The following is a 27349-nucleotide window of genomic DNA, read 5'->3' as shown; positions in this document are numbered from 1 at the left end:
GGAGGATGGTACGAATATGGAGAAAAATTGTGGCAGGCAGCCTAGGGGAAGCTCTGAAAGAGAATTTGCCTAGGTGGAGACAGCCTGAGGACCTCGATCAGGAGAGGATTACAAATAGGCTGAGAGAAGCCATCAAGAAGGTTGCACCTGCAAAGAAAGAAAGGGTAAGGCACAAAGGAAAGGGTGCCCCCTGGTTCACAGAGGAACTAATGGGAAAGAAACAAGCCCTTCGCCAGCACGAAAGGCAGTGGTGTAAATCGTACGACACAGAGGCGCCCAACGGACTATAAAGCCATGTCAGCCATTTACAAAAAAGCTATTATTACAAGAAAGGCTGAGTACTATGGGGCCAGGATTATGGAGGCAGATAACACACAGAAGGAGACATTTAGAGTAATGGTGGGTGAAATCTGCGAAATTGACTTTCGCAACTTATCGCAAAGATTGCTATTCCCACCCGTTCGCGATGTGTTTTTGCGTGCTCGCGGGGAAATTTATCTCCAACTTGCCCATGCGGTCGCTAATGGGGGCAGCCATCTTGCTCGCGATGCTTATTTCCTGTTCGCGATCGCAATGACGTGTTCGAGATCGCAAACTCTCACAGGATAGCGCAACCGGCTACCAACAATCCAACATCTTGTGGCGCGCGCGAACGGATAGGAAAACTCGTCGGCGAACACAGGGACCCGGTAAGTCACGATCGCGCATGCGAGAATGCATTTTTAAAGAGCGAACAAGAAAAATACTTCCGTTTCGCGGCAGGTTGCGAAAGTTTTGACATTTTCGCGCTCTCCGCGGAACGCGAAAATGTCAAAATATCGCAAATTCCGCGAACGGAACGAAATTTACCGCCCAGGGCTAATTTAGAGTAATAGGTTTCAGATCTTTTTTTAACATAAGGTCAGGGACATTCTAACTGACACAAGTAATACCCATATCAGTCAAGGGTTCTTGGTTGTGGAAGTACCATCGTGCAGCCAAGACGAGAAACTCTTACCTTTCCGACGCTAGGCCTAGATTCTATGTCTCACATTATGGACAGAGTTAAGTCATGGTCGCCAGCGGACCCCTGTCCACCGAGGGTGTTTCAAATGACTCTCCCAGTAATAGGGAGGGACTATCTCTCCCTGATTAATCAATCACTGACAACTGGGAGAGTCCCACTCAACTTCAAGGAAGCTAGGGTAACCCTGTTGCTGAAAAAAGCTGGGGCAAATATCAACAACCTGAAGAACTATTGGCCCATATCAAAGATCCCCTTTCTGGTCAAAGTAGTGGAACAACATGTACTTAGATCACTCTCACTATTTATCGAGAAACATCAGCTACTCCCCATATGGCAGGCTAGCTTTAGGGCCCGCCACAGCACAGAGTTGGTTGTGGTCATTAATCAATGCCCGGAGTGACAGGCCGAACAAAATCCACTTCACATTTAGGTCCACCCTTGATGTGATATGCATTTCTCTGTGTTCATATATGTGCTGAATAGGCAATCTTCGATGAGCCACTATCCTGAGTCCAGAATGTGTCTTCCATAAGGAGTTTACAACTTTGCCCACAATATTGTGCTACATAGATCTTTTGGCTGCCGTTCTGTATTTTACCCAACACTTAGCTGCCTCACGGTTTGCGTGCTGTTTCACTATACAAGTTGTATTACGTACTGTGTATATTTGGTTGGGTCTTTGGTTGAAAAGTTTCCAGAAATAAGCATAGAACGGTCAGTGATGATGACTGTGGACTGGATCGTGAAAACTCTGGCCACAACTGTGGGGCTTCTAATATTCGTCGCTGCTGCGTGTGACCTCTAAAGGTCACTGAGGATTGGGAAAGCTGTGATCAGTAGCACATTCGTAGCTTTTTTAAGTATGTGTGTTTCATTGCCCAGCCATCGATACTTAGGTACTTTCTCACACTATAGTGCTTAAAGGTAATCACAAATCGCACGCCCTCGTGACAGCCATGCGTTTATTTGAGATTGGTAGACTACTGTGCCACCAGGCCTGATTTGTGATGCTCAGGTTCCATACGTTTGCCAATGCCTACACACTGTGATTGATCTGTGATTTTTTTCTTTTAATTCCATTGTTATGCTTTGTTAAGTAGTCTAACCCAGTGTTTCTCACCACAGATACTTCGGAGAAATTCAGTGGCAGATTTTTAACATAAAGTCATCTAAATGATAATGAGGCAGTGATCTAGCCCAATACATGATTGAGTTCATGCATCTGAAATGCAGAACTACTGTTGGGCAATTATGCACCGACATAGGAGAAACTACTGCAAAACGCATTTGCATAGAGCGACTGGTGCAAAAGTTGCACTTGCTACAACCACAACGTGAACATATTTTGTCTAAGTTTGTGTTATAAATGATTTCCATCGGAAAAAGGCTAGAAATCGGGAAATTCACTGCTGTGATGTAACGAGAACAGGTGGGAACAAAAGTTGTTCCCCATTGTCACTGCATCACAAGAGGAAGAGCTCGCTTCCCCCGTGTTCCGCACTCCTTGCCTCACACTGTGAAGAGCCTAAAGAGTAGTCCCCACCCAGCTTTACCAGCTTTAGTAGGCATAGCATTTTTTATGGGCTTATTCTGTCTGAAACGCGGGCACAGAAGCTCATAATTAATGCTAAAGAAATATGGCTTGATGGAAAATGGATAGATGGATTAAAGGTTAAAAGGAATGATTAGTGAAAATGTGAATGGGTGAAAGAAAGGATGTGTCAGTGGTTAAAAGGATGGGTGAAAGGGTGGATGTGTGACAGGATTCATGGGTGGGTGAAAGGATCGGTGGATAGGTGAAACAATGCAGGGGTGGGTGAAAGGATGGGTGGAATGCTGAAAGGATGCATGGGTGGGTAAAAGGATGGGTGAAAGGGTGATGGATGAAACCATGGATAAAAGGGTGGCTGTCTGAAAGAATGTGTGGGTGGATGTAAGGATGGGTGAAAGGATGCAACGGTTGGGTGGAAGGATGTATGGGTGGGTGGATGAGTGAAAAGATGGGTGAAAGGTTGGATGGGTGAAAGGATTGCGTGTTGTGTGAAAGGATGTAAGGGTGAGTGAAAGGATGGAAGAATCGGTCAATAGCGGAAAGAATGCTGGGGTGGGTAAACAGGTGGATGTGTGAAAGGATGAATGAAATAGAGGATGAGAGAAAAAGATGATGAGGGAAAGGATACCAGGGTTGTTGAACGGATGGATGAATGGGTCAATGGGTGAAAGTATGCAGGGGTGGGTGCAAGGGTGGATGGATGAGTGTGTGAGTGGGTGAAAGGATGACTGAAAGAGAGGATGAGTGAAAGGATGCAGAGGGAAAGGGTGAATGGGTGAAATGATCTGTGGGTTTGTGAAAGGACCGATAATGGGTGGATGCTTGAAAGGACACGTGGGTGAATGAAAGGACCCATGAGTAGGTGAAAGGAAGTATTGGCAGGTAAACAGGTGAAAGTATGCATGGGTGGGTGGGTAAGTGAAAGGATGGATAGATGGATGGTTAAAGACTGAATAATCGAAGACAGAATGATTGGATGACAGAATGTAAAGGTGAAATGGAAGATACCAATTAGTGGACATAAGAGTGAAAAGATGAATGTATGGATGCTTGGATGGAAGAGACAAGGGAGCTCTTGTGGAGAGAGTCATGCTCAAGTGCTTTGCATATTTGGTGCGGTAGCTGCTAAAGTGCGGGGGGGGTCACAATGCCACTGGTTCAAAGTAGGGGGTATTCTAATTTTTTGGCTACTTGTCAGAACCCAAACTGATTCTGAAGAATCGCTGGGTTTGAGTTTGAATTCGATTCAGTATGGAAGCAGAATGGCCCTCAAAAAGGGGCAGGTGAAGATCAGCTGGTCCAAGGCTTGGAACTCGTGTAATTCGAAGATGGCCACCAGATTCAATCCCTTTTAGTTAGCGCTGTAGCTGCTCAGAGCGCGAGACAAGGCAATCGGTAAATGCGTGCAAAAAATACCTGACTCCTCGCACTTCACCTGAGGAGATTCAATGAGTGACAGCGTTTTTTCCCTGTACGTCGCGGAAGTTAGTCGGGCTAGAGGCGATGATAGTTTTTTCGGGGTTTAGTGTTCGTCGCGTACCTTCCACATTCCCACTAGGTAGTGACCAGATTTTTCTTGAGTTTCATTTATTCTGTCAAAATTGGAGGCGGAGTAATTCTCTTCACGTGACTGAGAATTACGAAGTAGTGTTTTCTCAGCCAGTTGTGGCAGATTCAGCACAAGAAGTAAATATCAGATTCCCCTCGTTTTTTTAGGTCTCCCCTACGCAGCGCGCATGCGCTGCTAAGGAAAAAGACATTTAGCCATCGGCACAACTTTGCAGGCAAAAGTGCACGCGCTACATTGCTTCCAATGGCAACGCATGCACGTTTGGCGATTCCCTTGCGGGAGCGAGCTTTCAAACCATATGTTTGTAATTAACTCGCTCGCGCCCGCAAGGGAAACTGGCACAGGCCCCCTCTTCTCACCCCTCGCCCTGCTGCCTCCTTTCAGTGCGAGGTGCGCGCTCTCACACCCCCGGCTTGTTAAAGTTGTTTAAACACAACAATCCCTAGAGGCTATTGATGCCCCCCGAGACGTGGTTGTAACACTTTGACTCTCGAAAACGGTCCCAGTTCTGGTTGTGAAGGGTGAAACAACACCTTTCCTCCTTTCCTGTTTATCTGCGTCTTTTCTACTTTCTATTTACTGTCCTTCCCCTTTTTTCTTTCCTTCTTTTTCTCTTTCTTTCTGTGCATTCTTCTTTCATTTCACCTCTCCTCCTTTCTGGCATTCTTTACATTCCTGTTTGATTTTCATTCCTGATTTCCGTCTGTACTGCCTTCTTCCCTTTCTGCCATTCTTTTTTGTTCCTTCCTTTCCTTCCCTAGTCCCTTCTTTTCACCCTACTATGCATTTCATGTTTTCTCCTTTCCTTCACTATCCCCACGAGTCTGGGCACAAGTTCTAAGAAATCAGTGGGAGTAATTAATATTTTTAATGACGCCACATGCAGTGACGTCACAGGAAGTGAGGCCCCACTTCTGCAATATCCCTCATGTAAGGGAGTTGACCCACTTTACATACAGAGCCGACAGTGTACATATAACAATGTAAATACATGCATTTAATCTTTGTGTCTATGTCTGAGCTCAACACAGACGTATATTAAATTGTCTGAACGCAAAGCCGTGATTGTTTCAGACAGTAAGTGAGTCGACATTTAAAGCATAATCCGTGCCTTTCTACACATTTCATCGTTTCCTTGGGATGAAGTGATGGACTCCTGGATGATAAAATACAAACAGCAGCGCCGAGTACAGACGTGGACGAGCCGCGCGCTCCTTTACTTGTCACGTGACTTGGAGCCATTGACGTCTGTAACGGGGCGAAACATGAGGTTAAAGCAGGTTATTTGGGACACACCTACGATGTGACGGTGGGTGACGCTTGTGGCCAGAGGTGGCACCTTGAGAGCGTGTGCACTTTACACAAACACATCAACGCAGGGGCACAAGTATGTCTTTAAAGTCACTTTTACCTTTTTTTAAATCACTTATATGATTTCCATATATAAATGTATAATCCACCTTAGAAATGGCTGAAACGGACAACATTTTTAGACAGATGTGTTGGACTTTGTAATTACATTTGCTCACATTTTACACACTAAAATGTGCTGGGTGTATTTTTTGAAAGTCTTGTCCTCTTGCAGGGTCGGCCCTTCATTGGCGCCTCTTTACGCCTTGGAAGTGGGGCTTTAAGTGGGCCGGGTCCCTCTGGGCCGCAGAGCTGGTGGCAGCTCAAACAGACATTGAGACGGGTCCCTTCGGGCTCTGGTCACTCTCTGAGCAATGAATGTAAAAAAAGACTTAAGGTAATCCAGATAAGGGAGCTGGTTCCTGTTTATGTTTCACGTTACTCAACCTTGCATTCGCTAAGAGTGTACCCTATTTCCAGGATGTTCTGTTTCTGTTTTCTTCTTTTTTTCTGGTGCAGCTGTTCCTCTTGTATAGCGCACACTTTGGACTGAGTCACATCCAGGTGCTTATAACGGCGAAGGCTGAGAGCTCTGGAGCTGAGGCTGAAGGCAGTGCCAGGCTCTCACTGTGCCTGTCAGTGGGCCAGAATGGTGTTCAGACTCCGTGGCCATCCAATCTTTGGCCTCTCTGCAGAGCGCACAGAGCAACGGTCACGTATTCCTGTTGCAATTGTGATTTTGTGCAGATGTGTGTGAAGGAGGCGCACAGTTATCAAACTATTGATAAAGAAGAAAGTAAAAAGAAATGCAGTCTTTACAGATGAGTTGGGGCGTTGTGTTTCGGGCGGTGAAGCAAACAAGGAAGAGCATTCAGAAGAGAGTGAAATGAGAGTGCTGAAGAGGAAAGAGATGAAGTAAGATATACAGACGGAGGAGATGGGAAGAGAAGAAGAGTGCACATGTGTAACACAGAGTGAACATATCGGGGGTGACTGAGATACTGAACACCACAGCCCCGTTGTCCCCAGGCCTCAGTAATCTTTAATTCATCTGACAATTGAAACATTCTCTATATTCATTATTTACAACAAAATCATCACAGTTATTCATTTATCAATAGCCAAAAGTCCCGGCTGGTTGTAGGTGTGCGTCAGTTGCTGGGTGATATATCTGGAGACAATCACAGAAAGTTCTGAGGGAGCGAAGAGACCGCTCAGGTGGCATACTATGGGAATCACAGAAATGTTGTTTACATGCTGAATCCAAGCCCTTCATTACTTAGGCCACCCCCTAACCCCTTTTAAAGACACCCCTCTTTTTGTGTCCCACTTCAGACCCTGGGCAGAGGTTTAATGGGGGACAGATAAGAAAGCCCCCTGCTGGGCCATGGAGCAGATGAAGAGGAGGTGCCCATGGGATAGACGCGTCCTTGGGGGTCATCACTGGTCTACTGAATGCCAGACACTGAAAGTAAAATGGAGCAGCCGGAAGAAGGGTCACAAGGTGAGCCAACAAACACCTCTAGCCTCTCCTCCATTGACCTCAGTCAGTATAAGGGGCGCAGAGTCCACCCTCTAAGACCCCCCTTCAACCACCAACGTGTGCCCACAGTCACTTCTGGGACACAAATACAGCTGGTGTCACTTTCTGAAGATTTCAGATGGAACCCCTGGGTAGGGTGCCAACCATCCTGGAATCTGCAGCTATGCTCCCCCCCATGTGGGGGTCTGTCCTACATTTTAAGGCTTTCGTGACAAGCTAGACAAATGTCACCTGGAGAGTTTAAAACCTGAAGCTGCCGATGGGGACACTGCAAGCTGCTTGGGGGGGTTTATCCTCTTTGGGCTGTTAAGGGATGCCTGTGAGAGAGGGTCGATTTTATATCATAGCGTGCCCCAGGCCCGTTCTGTCCACACCTGAGGTATGAGACCCTTGTCCTTGCCCTGCCAGCCTAATTTGTAGGCCGTATTAAATTGACCAGAGGGTCCTGTGTTACTATATAACAAATACCCTGGGACATCCTTACCACTCAGCCAGCATAAAACCCCTGTGTAGACCCTTCTGTTCAATATGTAGGCCTCTTTGTTAAATTGACCATAGTTCTGCCATTTTCCTGTATAACAGGCTAAAGGCAGGTCTGATCCAAATCATATCCAGCTCCTCTCTCTGTGAGGCCTCCTGCTCCAAACTAAGAGCCCCCACCCTACTTGTGTGCGAAGTTCACTGTCTCAAGGTTCAACATCCCCCTGTTCTTTCGACAATGCAGCAGACTGCATCCTGGGCCAGTACATACTTTTAGGGAAGTTGCCACCGCAGATGTGTCAAGCTAAGGAACACAGGACGTGAAGATTTATATATGTATACACAGAATCCCTTTACAATACACATTTTTTCTGCTTGCCCATCCAATTTACGGCAAGCGCCTTGCCTGAGATATGACCTTTCACCTAACTCACGTACCACAGTTACTGGAAAGCGCGTCACCATGTATGGTAAAATATTACAACCATACCGTAAGTCACGAGGTAGACGTGGCGTGAGATGACGATACAGGAGGCACTTCTAACCGCCTTAAAGAGTATAAGAAGGGAGACCACAGAGACATCATTGGACTACCCCACCCGTCTGTTAGTAGATGGCAGGCGGGTGTGGGTGGTTTCCAAGAGCTCTTGTTTTTGTTTTCAAGATACAATTTAACTTGCCAATATATTTGCTGTATATGCTATGTATGCTATTTTGCTATGCTATTTTGTCCCTAAATTGGTGTTTTCTTATTGAGCATTCCATACTTATATTACATTTGCAAAGTTGCTTTCTTTTAGGTTTTAGGTAGGTACGTGAGTATTCTCAGTATTTTAGATCAAGTGTGTTTTGCATTCTGAGAACATTTTCCTTGATGTAACCATGTTTCTCATAATGCATTTATAAATGTGTCGTTGAGGTTTTCTGAAGTGTCTCTCTCCAAATGAGTTCAATGCCTCCTGATTCATGGGAGGTCACTATATTTGTATTTTGTATTTTGATGCCTTTGTCTTGCAGTTTTTATGACGTTGCACCTTCTCAATAAACTGCCATTATTCTTTGCTTCAAATTCCATGGCTCACATGTCTGTTTCCTTTATTTTTAGAGCAAGCGTTTCCAGACACCAAGGCTCAAATTAAGGTGCCCCTTTTGTCCCTAGCTCACTCCCTCGCTCACTCCGTGAAGGCTCCATGAGCTCTGTGCTCAGCCCCCTGCCCTCTTGACCCTTAAATAAAGCTCCCTCCAACATTTGGTGCCGTGACTCAGATTGGCACTACAAGCAGCCAGCTGAGACAGCTGGGACCGTGAGGACGCAGTCTAAACACTCGTGACTCCTTTCTGGCTGAAACCTCAGAGAACAACACTTGTGTAAGACTATGAGTGCTGCCTGACGCGAGTGTGTCTTTTGGTAACAGTTTTTGAGAGGAGCGCTTGTGAGACCTCTGCGTTCCTTCTCCCTTTCAGTTTTTCTTCCCTGTCTGGCTGGTCTCGCTAAAGGACATTCTAAAGCTGAGGAAGCTTGTGTGCAAAATGGAATTCTGAGCCAGAGAGTAAAGTTAGGAAGTTAGGTGATTTACGTGTTTTTCTTGCTATAAATAGAAGTATGTTATTACTGTGCCTCTCGTAGAGCCAAAGGGAAAACTGCGTCTGGCGTCTTTCAGTGGTGCTCATTTTTTTTATTATTGTTATAACGTGTTACTGTGCCTCTCCACATATAGCAATGAGAGGGCCTCTGTCCGAGGAGTTCCAAGGAGTCATAGGGACCTGACAGAGAGGGAAAGGTTGCATTTACAATCTTTCAATGATTATTTATGTGTTTTTGTCAGTGCTTCTCTGAATATTCAAAGGCGACCCCTATGTCAGTACCAATAGGGAAGAGGTTGATTATTCCGGCTCGCGTAGCTAACGGGCTCATGGATATCTCCTGTTAGAGTGGATTACAAGTGGTTTCCATGGGATGATTTATTAGATATTATGTTTTTGCTAGCTTAAGCATTGTTTTTTTTAGGACTTACATTATGGTTATTTTACTATTATGGAGATATATGTTGTGTAACGGAGATAGAGTTTACGCCTGTGCAGGAAGGCAAGGAGTTTGCATGATGCAAATCTCAGCTTTTTGCGGGCTCAGGAACAGTTCTGAGTCCCAGATAAGATGTGCCACTCTACGTCTTGTGACTGGCACATGAGGATTTATGATAAACAGTTATCAGACTTCCTCGGCTTTTGCAAGGGACTGTCAGTATATATTTTTATTTCCAAAGACAGTCAACATGAGTATTGTGTGATGATGGTTAATAAACAGAACACCTTCCAATGTGGTTTTTTGTTCTCTTCCCGTGTTAAAATGAAATGTAAAGACGTTTATTTTTTGCTATGCCATTTTAAGACGTCCTTCTGTACGCATTTAGGGCATCAGAGGAGAATGCGCAAATAGCGCTGTGGGTTTAGATATATATAAATAGACGTGTACATAATATGCTTCACATTTTGTATAATTGAAGTGCGAATATTTTACGGTCAAATATCTTTATTATGGGCCATTTTTAGCATGCATTGTGGTTGTCCTTTTTTAAGCATCTGTGCCTGACGCACCGACCTTTCATGTATTTAGTAAGACCAATAATAACTAGGATTGTTACTGTTTTTTTATATCAAAGCTGTTGCCTTTTTGTGAATAAATAGTATTATATAGTTACCACTTGCCCCCCCAGCCCCTGTCTGACCCATGTGACTCAGAACCACATTTAATTAGCACAAATAATTTTTAGATAACTGACCACGTAGTGCACAACAATATACCCTGAATTGTGTAACTATTGCCTAACATTTATATTTTGAAGCATGTACTTGGTAACAGGAGGTTGTGTTTGTCGTCTCTCACTTTGTGCCACAAATACATGTCTATGGAACTGCGTCTGGCAGCTCACATTTGTTTTGAATTTTGATGACTTATTTGGTGTAAATTGTATTGTTTGAACTTTATTTCTGCAGGGAATGGGAGGCATCTTATCGCATTGAGTTTAACAGTGTTTTTTTTTCAACTGCGTGCTTCCAAAAGGGGAGCTACTTTCCTTCATCACATCGCATTGTGGTTTCCTATCTCAGGCCTGGCAGTAGCCAACACCTTTCAACTTCTCTCTCCATATTGTAATGGGTGTCCTCTGTTCTTCTCCTTTTTCAGCTACATGCGGAGTACTTTAATAGATATAATGTCTGTCACCTTCTCTCGATTTGCAATTTAGCGTCTCTCCCTCTTGCCTGGCTTAAAGGCCTTTTTCCCTGAAGTAACGCAAATCCTGTTCAATAGGTGCTCAATTTCATTTTGATTCATGGTCAAGAATCCTGTGACCTTTGAGAAATGTGTCTTTAAATGCCAAGACTTTGTTAAGAATTCCAGGCTATATATATTGAATTTTTATTAATGAAAGGTGTTCGTCTTTCATATAAATCAGACAGCTATTTTTCCCTATCGTTCACACGTCTAATGTGTTATACGTTTGCAGAACCACCCCCTCAAATTAAGCTGCCTTGGTGAAGTGTACCAGGACCATGAAATTTCACCCTTTCGTTGCATTTAAATGTATTTTGAAATTGTAAATTCTTGCACGATTATTTTTCTCATTTAAGGGTTTGCCTTCTAGATACTTAAGCGTCATAAACATCTATTCTTGCGTTACTATTTTTGGCTGATTACAATTGTAGTTTTGAATAGTCTTTCTGGAGCTAACAAACTGATGTATATATTCTCGTCTTTGTTAATGATTTGATGAATAAAAGTGGCACTTCAACGCAAGACCTTTGTTTTTAGAAGGGAAATACTTACCATTCATCTCTTATTTTGCTTATGGGCCCTCCTCATCTCTTTCTCTCACAGTGGTACCACAGGAGATGTTATATATAGTACACTACAGTAAGAGGTGATAAACAGGATCATCTGGGTACATGCCAAGCACACCCACTTTAACTGAGACAGGTTCAACTAGAGACCACGCAACTGGTGCGCGGTGCATCCAGTGAATACTGAGTCTAACTTCCAAGTAGCTGCCTTCACGACTCTTAATTACGTCTTTTTGAGCATGGTTTTAAATAGGCTCCCCTATTTTAACTCATTACACACTAAATTAAGTACATTCTGTTCCTTGACAGTGATACCTCACGCTTCTCATCTTACCTTTCCGGTGTGGTAGTAAGAGGGGGAGGAAGACTTTTGCATGCATTTCTCGCCACAACACACAGCACCTTTTTGCATTTTCTGGTTGCTATTACGCTCTAGACTTGGCCCAGAGTCAAATGATTGACCAGCCACACAAAAGAAAGAGTGACATAATAAGGTGAGGCCAAGGACTGCCGTCCCTTACCGCCCAGAGCACAATGATAGAAGATGTAATACCAGGTAAAATGGAGCTGTTCCTTTTGATATTTTTGGATCATGGCCCACAATATTAAAAAGGCTAAAAGTGCCATCAATATAAGTAATATAGTGTCCTGGGAGAAAAGGAGATACTTTCAGTTTCAAATGCATATGAATGTCTCTCTATTTGGATGGCCAATTATAATTCACACTGAAGATTACACCAAATGCTGTAGTACTGAGCAACCAAGTACAGAATAATTTACTCCTACCTGCGTCCAAATGAAACAGGCACAAGCAGAAGCCCAAAAAGCTAGGGCAGATCCAGTAAGTGCTGCCACAAAGAGCACACAGTTGGGGTTAGTCAAAAAGGAAAATTTTGAAGTTGTGTTTCATTGCCAAGAAAGTTAGTGACACTAGACTTAGAACAACGTAAATGTCAGAGCAGATGGTGAACATTAGGCAGAAGATTGGAATAAGCAAGTTAAGACTGAAGACTGTTCCCTTCCAATTTCTTGTGCACGGAAGTGCACAGAAGAGGGGAGATAAAATGATGGAGTGGAATGCATGCTAGATATACCCATGGTTTGACTTCATGGGCACACGTCAAATGCTGCTAGGTCTCCTCAGTCTTTCATCTTTCCAAGTTGGATACAATGAGTACCATTGAGTTAGGGGAACAATAAAGATTTGCTGTTTTGCGCCACAGTACCATTCTGAGTAAACGTGTGCTTTACAAAAAAAGCCATATTATTTTAAAATAAGCTATATTTTACATACAATTAAAGACAGCACATGTCTGGATATTACATGGTGTTGAAGGGTTAACAGATTTTTGAGGCTGCCTTCAGAAGTAGCATTCCTGGCCGACCACAGATTCTGGGCGTTGAGCCAGGCAGGAAATGGGCTACCTGTGGTTGGCAGCGAACATAGGATTTAGAAGAAAGAAAATGTGTATGTAGAAATATATTTGTGTCTGTGGAAGTGAACAGGAGGAATAGTTGCCTAGAATCACACAATTTGGTAACGGGGGAAGCCGAGATTGAATACAGTGTTTCAGGTTTCACGTGGTGCAGTTCAGCGAAGGAATATGTATGTGTTCATGTGCAGATGGGTGAGAGGAAGTAAGCAATAAGTTTTTGGATATGCGCAGCTGTGTGCAGCCTTCAAAATATGAGTCAACCAGAGATTCATAGGAATAAGATTACCACAGGTAGCCACCACATGCCCCAGTGCTAGGAAAATACAAAAGAATAAATAATACATGCAGATATAAAGTAGATCTCAATTTTAAAGGATGGTATGCATAGAGTAAGCAATGCTCAGTATCGCAGAATTGCCAGAATAATAGGTTTGAATTTAATTAGGCCTTCTAAAATTAGAGTTGCAGACTTTAGAGGTGGTTGCATATATTTTGCAGTTCGGCCACTACAAGTTTTTATCTCTCTTAAAAGTTTCTATTTTCTGTTTGGGTTCATCTTTCGCTTTCGCAGTTAATGAATGATTAGAGGTTATTATTATTAGATTCTTCCCTGCGACTCCAAAAAGTGTATTGGATTTCCTGTCTTCGGGATGTTTGCTTACATAGGCTCAATGCTATTGTTTTCATAACATCGTGTCTGGTTAGAAATAAAATACAAATAGGAAAATGTATCATACCACAGGCTCAGGCCTACCACATTTTCTCACACGTTTGGATGACAGCTAAACCATGTGTCCATTATGATATAAAAGCAGCAACAACTTTCAGCAATGCCTGAACGGACTGTTTAAAGGTAATAAATTGAGAGAAAGCAAAAATAGTTTATTGCCCATGGATCACTATGTTTTCACTCACAAATATTACAATGTTCTGACAACAACTTAACACCCCATATACTTCTCCCTGATCAATTAATATATGTATAGGTCACATCAACTAAACATCGCAGTGGCATTGAAATTATGTAAGAAGGCATATATTTGTATAAATTAACACCGCCTGTGAAGTATCTTTCTATTCAGGTATTCAGGCAGAAGGGGAAGGGCCCCTTCATCCTTGAGTCCGAAGAAGAAGATGACAGATGATCAGCCACAACAGGAACACTGCCATCTTCACAAGCAGATGTTGTTCAGAGTTGGAGAGAATATTGGAGTAATAAATTACAGTGTAAGGTGGAATGTGGTAAAATGGATTCTAAATGCAGTGTATTCGCCAGGGACACAAAGGATAGGAGTAAAGAAACGTAGTAATGTTGTGTTTCTATTATGTTTAGGTATTGATCATTTGTAATGAGTATATGCCAATACAGAAGGATAGTGTGCATTGAATAACTGTGCTTCGTATTATAATGTTTCAAGGATACAATGTGTACCGATTTAGTATGTGTTTTAATATATAGGTGCAATATTTCAGGGTGTTTGAAAATAGGTTTCAAGGTGTAGGGATTGGCACAAAGGGGTGTGGAATTTAATGAAATATCTACTTGTTCATGTGGCAGGTTGCTTCTTAAATATACTTGTCCTGTAACAAACTCCACTTGTCCCTTTTGTGGCATGTAGTGCAGCGACAAATTATGGCAGCAATATCATTATATAAGAGCTCTGAAGTAGCCTCTCTGATTATGTTAGGACTCCTTCCATAGTATGCTTTGAATAATAGCAATTCACTTATGTTGCCATGTTTCCGCAGATCTACATACTGGGGCTGAAGGTAATGGCAAGCAACAGTTCTGGCTCACAGAAAAAAAAAAGTGGCTGGAGGGAATGTGAACTTGCAATGGCTCATATTTTCGCTTGAGCAATATAGTACACCTGCATATTTGCTCATGCTTAAATACAGTTCACAAGTATCTTCTAGGAGTGCTGTTTCTTGGCCTACTTCTGTAGTATTGTGATTTTACAATAGTTGTATATCTGCACTTAATACAAGGACATGGGTGCACTTTATTTCATGATTTGGCCCCTAATTAGGTCTGGCATTAACAATGACCTTTTATGTTTAGTAAAATGTTGTCTCACCCTCCATCTCTTGGCTAGCTTCACTGTGAGTGACTTCATTCTGTTCTTTCACAACGAGCATATCCACACACAGTTGTTTTATCCAGTGCCAGGAAAAACTGTGCAATGTGTGATTTTTGAGACCACAACAATTTCTGCTTTTGCCAATGTTTGTTATAATGGTGAGGGCCCAGCAGCTCCCACACCAATGAGGTTTCACAAAAATATTGCCAAAAGAAGTTGTGCATTGACAAAGCCAAAGGGCTGAACAACAATTTCATTGGCTTTACCAATGCTTGTTTATTTTTATGTTGCAAAGAAATGGTACCTTCCTTATTCCAGTAGTTTAGCTAAATGTTTTGCATTCTTTATGTAAACATTTTATTTTAAAAGAAAAGAGTTATCAGTCTTGCTTTCAAGCTAATTGGAGAGCAGTCTGAGAGCAGTATACCTAGCCTCACATAAAATATTGAAAAAGTGTATAGACATTTTCATACTCCAAACACTGTCAGTAGTGCAGTCTGAGCTTACAACATTTACTTAGAGCGCTCACCCTAATAATAAAGCCTTTGCATTAATGAACAATAAATGCAAGTTTGAACAGCATTAACACATGGACACAAATATTACCTTTATTGCAGTCAATGCCTTTCCCTGATCCATAGTGTGGTACTGTAAACTGATAGCCCAAAACATCCCTGGGCACAGTTTGACAACTATGAGTGTTTTGATAACTAAAGGTGTTACTGTGACAGAGATATTCATCTGTGTTTGCTGTTGGGTCAAGCTATAGTACATGGTTTTAATTCCTCTTTTGTTTTTGAAGATAATGAATTTCATTTTACAGTCTTGTACAGGGATTCCAATATAATTTTTGGGTTATTTTCTTCGTTTGGAGTTCCCTCCTTGCCTCAGCTGGACAACACATGCAGCGTGCACCATTAATAGCTCAACTATTGCAAGGCCTGTTATTACCACAGTTTCAATTGTAGAATGTGCTGCACAAGCCTCTCCCAAGGGCTGTGCATCAATTGGTAAAGAATTTATTGATGCAGATGTACAAGAAATAAAGGCAAATTACACTAAATATATTATTAAAAAGGCTGGGTGGAAGAAAAGGAAGAAGGGATCAGGGGAGGATGTATACAAACAGAAAAGGGATATGAATAGGCCCGAATGGAAAGAAATGTTTACCAACCATAATGCTTGCCCCCATGGCCCGTCTTTTTTCATGGTTCATCACTTGTACGATGTGATAGGAAGACCAGACTGCTTTCCTAAAGCTCTATTTCCACTGCCTCAGGCCACTTTGTTTCCCCACATGAAATGGACTTCATCAACATAACCCCTACTAAAACTACAAGTACGTGTTGGTTATTGTGTGCATGATAAGCAAATGGACTAAGGCATGCCAATTCAAGAACAGCAAAGCACAAACTATTGCCAAATGCCTCCTGAAAGAGTTCATACCACGCTTTTGAGAACCTCTGCTGTTGGGTTCTGAAAATGGATTGACAGGTTGTGCAAAGGGCAAGGAGCCACACAGAAACTACATGTGTTCCACGGAAACTAACAAGTGGGAATGGTATCCCAAGCTCATCCTGAAGGGTTGCACGTGCTACACAGGAGAAAGGCAAAGTGTGTAAGTGAGCCCCAAGGATGCATCACCTAAAGAACGTCTGGGAACATCGACGCCCCAACCCCTCAGTCTACAAATTGTGACATCGAGACATCTTTACCTTTTCTTCACATCGAATGTGCCTAAGTAATAGAAGTGCTTGCAAACCTCTCAAATTACTTGAAGACAGGTACCAACAGTTACTTTTTCTGTTTAAAGGTATCATCTCTGAGGCTCTACATTATTATTCAGCAGATTTTTTTAACATAGTACAGACGCAGCAGAAGATAAGACATTCTTCCAGCTAGTCACACTAGCCACACGTACCAACGATTGGAACAATGCCTCGAGACTTGCTCAAGACTTTCAGAACAATTTTAGAAAATGATCATGGGTGCTACTAGCAGCATTGACCCCCATTGCTGCTATTATAAAGACTTTTGTACCACATTGAATAAATTGTCATTGATAAAGACAGGACAAGGGGACAGTTGACAGAGCAGGTTGTTATTTTTGCACACACCGGCCTACCGACACAGAAAGCGGCATGTGTTACAATGTCATACCTGTTTGTCCTAACGTACAACATGCTCTTCAGTAAACACACTGAGTACGTAGCAGTTGCACCTCCTAAGAAATGCATAATTAGCAAAGGAAGAACAAGGATAGAACAGGGAATGTGAAAAACTTAGCACTTATAGAAGTTGTAGAAGTAACAATAGGACTACACTAAATGCAGCTTGCTACCATAACCAAATACCTCAAAGACCTGAAAGGTATCGTGTAAAGATTTTGTTCAAAAAATGAACAAGAGGAGGGAATGAGAGAGGGCCGATTTTATATCATAGCGTGCCCCAGGCCCGTTCTGTCCACACCTGAGATATGAGACCCTTGTCCTTGCCCTGCCAGCCTAATTTGTAGGCCATATTAAATTGACCAGAGGGTCCTGTGATACTATATAACAAATACCCTGGGACATCCTTACCACTCAGCCAGCATAAAACCCCTGTGTAGGCCCTTCTGTTCAATATGTAGGCCTCTTTGTTAAATTGACCGTAGTTCTGCCATTTTCCTGTATAAGAGGCTAAAGGCAGGTCTGATCCAAATCATATCCAGCTTCTCTCTCTGTGAGGCCCCGTGCTACAAACTAAGAGCCCCTACCCTACTCATGTGCGAAGTTCACTGTCTCAAGCAGACTGCATCCTGGGCCAGTACATACTTTTAGGGAAGTTGCCACCGCAGATGTGTCAAGCTAAGCAACACAGGACGTGAAGATTTATATATGTATACACAGAATCCCTTTACAATACACATTGTTTCTGCTTGCCCATCCAATTTACGGCAAGCGCCTTGCCTGAGAAATGACCTTTCACCTAGCTCACGTACCACAGTTACTGGAAAAGGCATCACTATGTATGGTAAAATATTAGAACCATACCGTTAGTCACGAGGTAGACGTGGCGTGAGATGACGATACCGTAGGCACTTCTAACCGCCTTAAAGAGTATAAGAAGGGAGACCACAGAGACATCATTGGACTATCCCACCCATCTGTTAGTAGATGGCAGGTGGGTGTGGGTGGTTTCCAAGAGCTCTTGTTTTTTGTTTTTAAGATACAATTTAACTTGCCAATATATTTGCTGTATATGCTATGTGTGCTATTTTGCTATGCTATTTTGTTCCTAAATTGGTGTTTTCTTATTGAGCATTCCATACTTATATTACATATGCAAAGTTGCTTTCTTTTAGGTTTTAGGTAGGTATGTGAGTATTCTCAGTATTTTAGATCAAGTGTGTTTTACATTCTGAGAACTTTTTCCTTGATGTAACTTATGTTTCTCATAATGCATTTATAAATGTGTTTTCTGAAGTGTCTCTCTCCAAACGAGTTCAATGCCTCCTGATTCATGCGAGGTCACTATATTTGTATTTTGTATTTTTATGCCTTTGTCTTGCAGTTTTTATGAAGTTGCACCTTCTCAATAAACTGCCATTATTCTTTGCTTCAAATTCCATGGCTCACATGTCTGTTTCCTTACATTTTAGAGCAAGGCTCAAATTAAGGTGCCCCTTTTGTCCCTAGCTCACTCCCTCACTCACTCTGTGAAGGCTCCATGAGCTCTGTGCTCAGCCCCCTGCCCTCTTGACTCTTAAATAAAGCTCCCTCCAACACTGCGTGGGAGGGTTGAGCTGCAGCCCCAGAGGGGTTCTGCACAGCCCACCTTCCGGACACATTCACCTTAGCGATGCCAGGAGGGACAGTGGACACCCACCGTTAAACAGCCCTGAATGTGCAGAATGCCCCCCCCCCCGGGCGCCTGGCCTAGGAGTGAGCCCTTGAGGTTTATTTCTTCCATTCAGCCTGAGGGAAAGTGCTCACTTGTCATCAGATTAGGGCACGCACAAGAGACTATGATGTGTCCAAGATCAAACATTATGGTCAAGTACGAGAACCAAGACTGCACGCAGCTCTACCTGCTGGAAAGCGCACACAATTACCACCATGTTACATTTGGTAAATACATTTTAGTGAAATGACCTCCTTCCCCCCCCCCACGTAACATCCACTTCATTTCGTTGTGTAACCAGACAGATAATCCATTGTGAATACTTTTTAAATATGGACGTTCAGTTGTTCATAATGCTTTCTTGATCATATATATGGTAACAAAAATGCTTATAACACTTCTTAATTATATCTTTTCACCATGCTGCACACTTCTATACACCACAGAATAAACACATAGGCAAAGTCAATATCTCTAGCTAAACACTTATAAGGTCCCAGAAGCGAGACCTATTGGCAATGCCAATGCTTGTTTCTCGTGTGTTCGATAAGATAATTTGGGGGCATATTTTCAAGAAACAGCGTTAAGATTATCTACGCTTTAGCGGCAGAAAGCTGCCGCTAAAGCAGCGATAGTGGGCTTGATAATTTGCCCTTGAGAATTCCCATAGAAGCCCATGTTCTGGTGTCAAAATGTGCTTCTATTAGAATTCTCTGCGGCATTATATCAAGCCCATTATCGCCGCATTAGCAGCAGTTTTCTGCCGCTAAAACGGCAATAATTTTAACGCCGTGCTTGATAATATGCCTCTAAGTATTTTATGGAAGGCTTTAACCACAGCATAGTCTATCTAAGGGTTACTAGTGTTAACAAGAACTTAGAGAAAGAAACAGAGGTGAACAATCAATTTTTCTATTGAGTTTTTTTCCCTGAGAAACGGTGCTCTCCTCAACTGAATTTACAGCAGCAAAAGAAGAACTAAAGGAGATCCATTCTTACCTGAGTATCCTGCGAGGCTGCATTACCACCAAAACTCCATGGTCACCCAAGTACCTGAAAAAACAGAGAAAAATAAATAAATAAGTAAAGGATTTTAATTGCTTGCAGACAATAGAGGAATGTAACAAGTATGTTATAAGAGCTAATACATTTCAACCAAAAAATTGTGATTATTCTTGCATATTATAAAAAGTAATCATCTAGGAAGAAGAGGAACGTACAGCTGAAGTTGTCAAGGTAAAATTGATTAAGAACATATAAAATAGAGTAGAAGAGTAAGTTGGAAAATGTATAGAAAACTGATTAATGTGTTTTTCAGATAAGGAGAACTCCTGAAGAAGCCTAGTAGACGAGTAGCAGACATAGACGAGGCGACAGGAGAGTTTGTCTGTCTCTTCGTTCAATCCCATTCGACTTTCCCCATTTGGATCAGATCAGCTCCTAGTCAGTGGCGGCTGGTGACATTTGAAAGTTGTAGGGCGTAAACAATTCTCGTACTGCACTGCGGCGAGCGAATGCGAACCACCTATGGGGGCTTCGGGGGGGGGGGGTCTCCCCCGAGAACATTTTGAAAAAAAGAGTGGGCAAAAGGTGCATTTTCAAGCAAATTTGAGAAAGCAGGAAGGTTGAGCAGCACTCCTGCTAGGCTTAATATTTACATTCAATTTTTTCGCAATCGCAGTACAGACATTTGCCTGGTTCCTTCTGGCACAGGAACAGCGATGGGCTTTGTGTCCTGGCACCATATTTTAAAACGTAATTTATTTACCTTAGCACACAATACTATATCGGACTGTTTGGACTTAGGGGCACTGTGTAGGAGGTAAGCACTGCATCCCCTTTGGCATATTATCCTGGTTTGCAGCCACCTTTTCATATAGATAAAAAGTTGGAGAGACACATTTTCATAAAGTTAGAGTTTTTGGCGCATCTCAAAAACAAATCTGAAACCTCCCATAATCCTAAACAAAAAGCCGGCTTCCACTCATGATCAATAAAACCGTACATCACTGCAATATTGCACTTGTGAATATACTGCACTACCTGCCCAATTTAAGCAGTGATCTGAATAATTAGGATAAAAAGAAGTGAGCTGCCTTGGTCACAGAGTTTTTCAGAGAGTTAAAGTCTAATTAATCACTGAAATTGTACATTGAGGATGCACCAGGAAGCTAAAAGTTTGAAACAATTGCAAGAAACTTCCAGCAAACATTTATTGGTAGTGTAAATGGTATCATTTTGTACAACAATTTTGTATAAAAAAAAAATGTAGAAAAATAATAGATGTTGTGAAGATAAACAAAACGAAGAGCATTACTTTTTTTAAATAATGGCCCATACATGGGCCATCAAAACAAATGTTCCTGAATTTCCCGTATCTCCTGCCTTCCCTTTCAACCTCTATACCATAGCGTAGAGATATTCCCTGGGAGCTCTTCCGTGTCTGTATCGTTCCCCTCCTATTTTTACCCTTGTTCAATTCTCAGTTACCTCATTGCTTGGTTAGAGCTCCACAAGTCCTGTACCATATATACAGGCAAACATTAAAGAGCCAGTGCATGGGATTGTCTATTGGTGCTGCAATCATCCACTTTCACCCACACCCATCGCCAACAGCATTAACACTCATATCGAATGCCCAGAGAAAAAACATTAGGCGTCATTTTGCAGAAGTCAGGCGGTGGAAATGACAGTGAAAAACATGCCAGACAAGGTGCAACCTATCTTAACAAAGACCTTTAATATACTGCATGAGGCTGGTCCGATTCTACTCCTCGAAACTCGAAAGCATATACAGTAAAACACACAAAGGTGGACCACGCGTGGCAGTGGCAAAGGTTATCCGTGCAGAGGCCCATGCAATGCGTCACAGCCACTAATGCTTCCTAACGTTCAACGCACATTAACTCCAGAGGGATGCTGTTCATGGGGCTGCTTGCCCAAGCTGTGTCTGCCGCATCACTTATTTTGTCACTGAAAATATACAAGCCCGTCTGGTCTCACGCAAACTGACAATTATTACTGTTCCCCCTGTGGCACCACATTCTAGTAATTATTGTAATTACGTTTGTGGAAGCAAACACTCATCGTTTTGAACTGGTTAAGTTGCATGAAAACAACACATTCCTAGCTCTATACCCCAAAGGCTTTCACTCTAAAATGCGCAACAAATATAATCTTATCACATCAATAGCACTCACCCTTACGCCAAGTCAGTCGCGGACGGCATTAGGGGGAGGGGAAGGGGGGGTTGGGAAATGGGGTCGTCGCGGGAGGGATTGGGAGGCGGGAGGGGTTTAATTAAAAAAAATATATAAAATTAAAACTTACTCAGCTTGCCTTCTGGATGGTTCTGACTCCCGACTCCCGCCGTCCTGCACCAATTCCTGCGGCTCTCCAGTCTCCTCGTTATCTGCAAAGACAGCCTCCCTCCCTCCCGTCTGCCAATCACAATGCTGCAATGGCAGCGTTGTGACTGGTGAGGCGCAGGGGAGAGCGCCCCAGCCGCGCCATTTTTTCCTACATAGATTAAAAGGGAGAGTAGGCGGTCATGCTCGAGGGCAGGGGGGGAGTGGCTTACCCACTGTTGTGGGTACTGACTGTTTGGTCGGCTCCAAGGGCCGACCAAACAGCAAACAGTCAGTACCCACAACAGTGGGTAAGCCACTCCCCCCCTGTCCTCGAGCACGACCACCCACCCTCCTGCCCCCAACCAAGCACTTCTGCTTTCTCGCAGTGCGAGAAGCAGAAACATAAAATGGTAGTTTTTACCATCTTATGATTCTGCTTCTCGCACTGCGAGAAAGCAGTAGTGCGACGCCCAAATGCCCCTATGGAGGAGCCACCACTGCTCCTAGTGATTATCACTGGAGACGTCAGTTCTGGAGTGGGCATTGGGAAATTAGCTGTGTTCTACTTCCATGGCGACCAGTGGCATCCTTGACACTATTCCCTTGCTAGAGAGACAGCAAAATGTCAGCTTGCAGCCTCACCTACCTGATAGGACAATTCCCAGGTGCCTGCTGAACCAAGGGAGATGAGTAAACATGGATGCCACATTGCCTGCTCCAATAGCCTCCTCACATGTCAGCAGTGGGTCTCTGCGGACCGTGCTGACAGGGAAAAACAACCCAAATATACATGCAGCTCACACAGAGCTCCTATCAGGACAGTGCCGGATCTTTGCTCACTGTGTGAGAGCACAAATTGCAGTTTTGGGCAGGGAGGGGGAAGGATGGCACTGAGGTAGGAGTGGGTGGGTTAGCAGAAGACCAGAGGGATGTATGACGTAATAACGCGAGTAATTACAACGCGTGCAGTTACATCGCGGTCGTTACAGCGACTGCGATGTTACTACGCTATGTCATTACAACGCAAGTCTTTACATCGACTTGCGCTAGATGGCGTGCTAACATTAGAAAAGCGTAATTTACTATTCCAACTCCAGTCCACTTAACAGTAGGGAAGGTGTTGGGATAGTAAACTACACTATTTGTAATGTTAGCACGCCATCTAGCGCAAGTCGATGTAAAGACTTGCGTTGTAATGGCATGCGTTGTAAATCCACTTGCGTTGTAAAAGTTTCGTTATAATGGTAGTGCATTGTAAAAGTTGCGTTGTAAAGGTTGTTTACCAGTGTAACATCTTCCCCAGTCTGCCAATGACTACGCCACACAAAGAACTTAGTATTTCTGTGTATAACTGCGAACTCAACATGCTAAATCAGCCTTCATTTCATTCTGCTCTAACACTTACGTCATAGAGCTACGAAGTTCATCAGGAGCCTTAAGGGTTTTCTCATTGCTAGATCAAAAGACATTACATCTCCCCCTATGTTAAATATACACAAACTAGATATATTTCACCTACTGGACTCAACTAAACCAGATATTCTTCTATTAACCAAAACTTGGCTCTCACAGGAGTCCGCCCCCGATATTTTGGCTGCCCTTGCCAACAACTGCTATATCCTGAAGGCGAATCGACCAGCTGGTAAAATTGGTGGGGGTAGCCGTCATAATACGTCAGGAATTGAAATTCACCACACTCACTATATTAGGCATAACATCAGTGGTCAATCTATTTATTAAATTGGACTCGGCTCTGGTACCCTTAATGTGTGTAGTGCTATATAGGCCCCCTCAGAACATGCCCCTTTTTCCTCAAAAAATAGGTGAGGAGATGGCCCATATATTAATAAACCATGCTAAAATTTAGCTGATTGGCGACTTTAACTATTGGGCCAATGATGCGTTCAGTGGGCTATACACTGCAGAACTGACCGACCTACTTAGTGGGTTGAACTGTACTCAACATGTAACATCCCCCTCACATATCAAAAGACATTCACTTGATCAAATTTGGTTATCTTACATTACAGTGTCCACACTGACAGTGTCCCCTTGCACATGGTCTGATTACTCTCTAATAAAGTTTGTAATCAATGATATATCTACGGACAAACAACCACTCAAAGAAGGGCTCATGGCAAGGAATTAAAATAGCAATGACATAAATGCCTTTTGTAGCTCACTGGCCAACACAGTTCCCATTAATCAGCCATCCATTAACCTAAGCGAGGAAAACATCACAGCTTGGTTAACAGCAGCTAGAAACAAATACACCACCCTCAGGACAATAAAAACAGCCAGGGGTCATGAGGCTCAGAGATGGTTCTCAGAAGATTTAAAGACTCAAAAACTAGCCCTGAGCCAAACTGAAAGGAAATGGAGAAGGAACTACTCTCCTGATAAAATAGAGACTTACCTAGCTCAACTTAAGGAGTACAAAAAATCCATTCAAACTACCATGGACATTTCTTTCTCTTCCAAGATCCTGAGCTCTACTAATAAATCAAAACAAATATTTACAATTGTCAATAAGCTGTCCATTCCCAATAGAGTCACAATAAAACCCATACCTACCCAAGCGTTTTGCAACTACTTGCGCTTCATTTGTTTTAAGCCCCCGGGTGGGCCAGGTCCCAGGGGGGACTTGAAATTATGGTGTGGGGGTCCCCACATCCCCGGGGACTGCCACCTCCCCGGGGCTTTCCTCATAATGTGCGGTGGGCATGCACCCCCCCAAAGCCTCGGGAACTGCCACCTGTTCTTGGGACTCAGGACACAAGAGGCTCTCATTGCCCTACCAGCAGGCGGCAGGAGGCGCATTTGCAGAGTGGTGAAAAAAGTGGTTGTGGCCTCGAACCACTCTCAGCAATCCAGCTGTGTGGAGCTTACAGGAGGTACCTGGTGGGCTAGGGGGCCCCTAGGGACCCTCCGAATACAAGGGGGCTTAATCCCCCAACCCAGAGCGCACAAGGAGGTGCGTTTGCAGAGTGGTGGAGAAAAGGGGCAGCACCTGTGTCCACCTTTCAGCAATCCCACTATCTGGGGAATACTGGAGGTATGGAGGTATCAGGTAGGCTAGTTGGCCCCTAAGAAACCCCAGCAGCGAAGGGGACTTAAATCCTCATCCAAGAGCACACCAGGAAGTGCGTTGGCTCAGAGGTGGGGAAAGGGGAATTGGCCGGCTATGATAACTTAGTAATCCTGCTGTTGGGGAGTTACTGGAGATAATAGATGGGGTAGTTGTCCCCCAAGGTTTACCTTAGGGGCCAACTACCTCTCCTGTTACCTCCAGTAAGACCCGTGCAGTGGGATTACTGAGAGGTCTTTGGAGGGCACGTTCACCTTTCTCCACCACTCTGCAAATGTGACTCCTGGCTCAGTACTGGTTGGGGGATGAAGTCCACTTTACTCCTGAGGGACTTTGGCGGCCAAGTAACCCTCCTGGTATCTCCTGTAAGTCCTACGCAGCGGAATATCTGAGCGCTAGTTGGAGGCCCAGCCCCCTTTCTCCACCACTCTGCAAATGTGCCTACCAGTTAAAGAAGCATTTGTAATGTCATAGGTCTTAGAGGTAGTTTTAATCCCCCTGCCCTATTATGTATGAGGGCCTTAAAGGGGAGGTCATGCCAATCACAGGGGTACACCAACCATAGTGTGCTCTACTGTATGTAGGTGTTTTCACTGTATTCTAAGTGTCTTTCAGCATAGCACTGGCTCCGGACCTGGTTAGGCAGAGATCAGGGTCAGTCAGAGCCAGTTACCACCAGTAGATGTCAGGGGACCGAAATGCTGCTGCCAATCGCGGTCCAAGATTGCTTGGATTGGCGCTGGCACTGTCCTTTCGCCTTCAGCCTTGGTGCCTGTGGATTGGGTTGGCCGGAAGTTGGGGACTCAAGGTTGTTTTATTGCCAGTATTTTCGCTGAGTTCACCTCCAGCAACGCGGTATGTGCCAACATACTGCATTATGGGGCGAGTAGTCTTGACATTTAGCTGCTGTTTTGCAGGCTCAAGCGGCGCAGGTGAGCCCTTCTCCACTGGGGAAGGAGGAGCCTATTTAAGACATCTGTCACGTGACTCAGCATCGAACTGTGGCCTTTGAAAAAGGTGCACAGCTGAAACCGATCATGCCGTCCAGCTTTCTGAATAAAGCAACCATTCATACCCTGCTGTGTCTTCTGCTCTGCTCTTTTGGTAGGAGAAAGTTTTGTGATATATGCAGCGTGCAGCTCATGGTGTGCAACAGAGGATCCTTCCGTTTTGTGGTCGCAAGTACATGAGCAACTGTAACTTTTGACTTGCCGGAGGATCGGGTGATTGCAACCCACCGCCTACACTTCAGGGGACCGAGATGCTGCTGCCAATCGGCGGTCCAAGATTGTTTGGATAGGTGCTCGCACTGTCCTTACGCCTTCAGCCTTGGTGCCTTTGGATTGGGTTGGCTGGAAGTTGGGGACTCAAGGTTGTTTTATTGCCACTATTTTAGCTGAGTTCACCTCCAGCAAAGCGGTATGAACCAACACGCTGCATTATGGGGAAGGTAGTCTTTACATTTGGCTGCTGTTACATTTTGCAGGCTCAAGCAGCGCAGGTGATCCCTTCACCATTGGGAAAAGAGGAGCCTATTTAAGACGTCTGTCAGGTGACTCAGCATCGAACTGTGGCATTTGAAAAAAGGTGCACAGCCGAAACCGGTCATGCCGTCCAGCTTTCTGAATAAAGCACCCATTCACACCCCGTTGTGTCCTCTGCTTTGCTCTTTTGGGAGGAGAAAGTTTGGCAATATATATATATATATATATATATATTAGACACAAATTCTTCTGAGATCAATGTAAGTCTAACATTCAAAAAAAGAACAGATGATAAGTCTTCTTATTCATTCGTTTTTATTCTTGTTCCGTCAGAAGTCAAAGTTCACAAAAATTAACACACAATGTGCCAACACGTGTTTCGCGCCAACTGCGCTTCTTCAGGACTGTCACATAAACAGAAAATGGTATATTTTAGACCCCATATAGACATACTTTTTTATTTACAAATTAAAAACATTTTGACAAAAACTCAATATTCAAATTAAAGAAGGACTCCATCATTATACTATTTCATATAAGCATACTTGTTTGTTCACAAATTACACACACATTGAAAACATTTTTATATTCAAATTGAAGAACTCCATCATTATACTTATCAACAGTACCCCGTGGCTAAATACAGAAAGGAGTTGGCTCCAATATTGTTCCAAATTAATTCAAGCT

This window comes from Triturus cristatus, chromosome 5_1 (genome assembly GCF_964204655.1).
Source record: "Triturus cristatus chromosome 5_1, aTriCri1.1, whole genome shotgun sequence".
NCBI classification, from domain to species: domain Eukaryota; kingdom Metazoa; phylum Chordata; class Amphibia; order Caudata; family Salamandridae; genus Triturus; species Triturus cristatus.
This window is presented reverse-complemented; position numbering follows the sequence as displayed.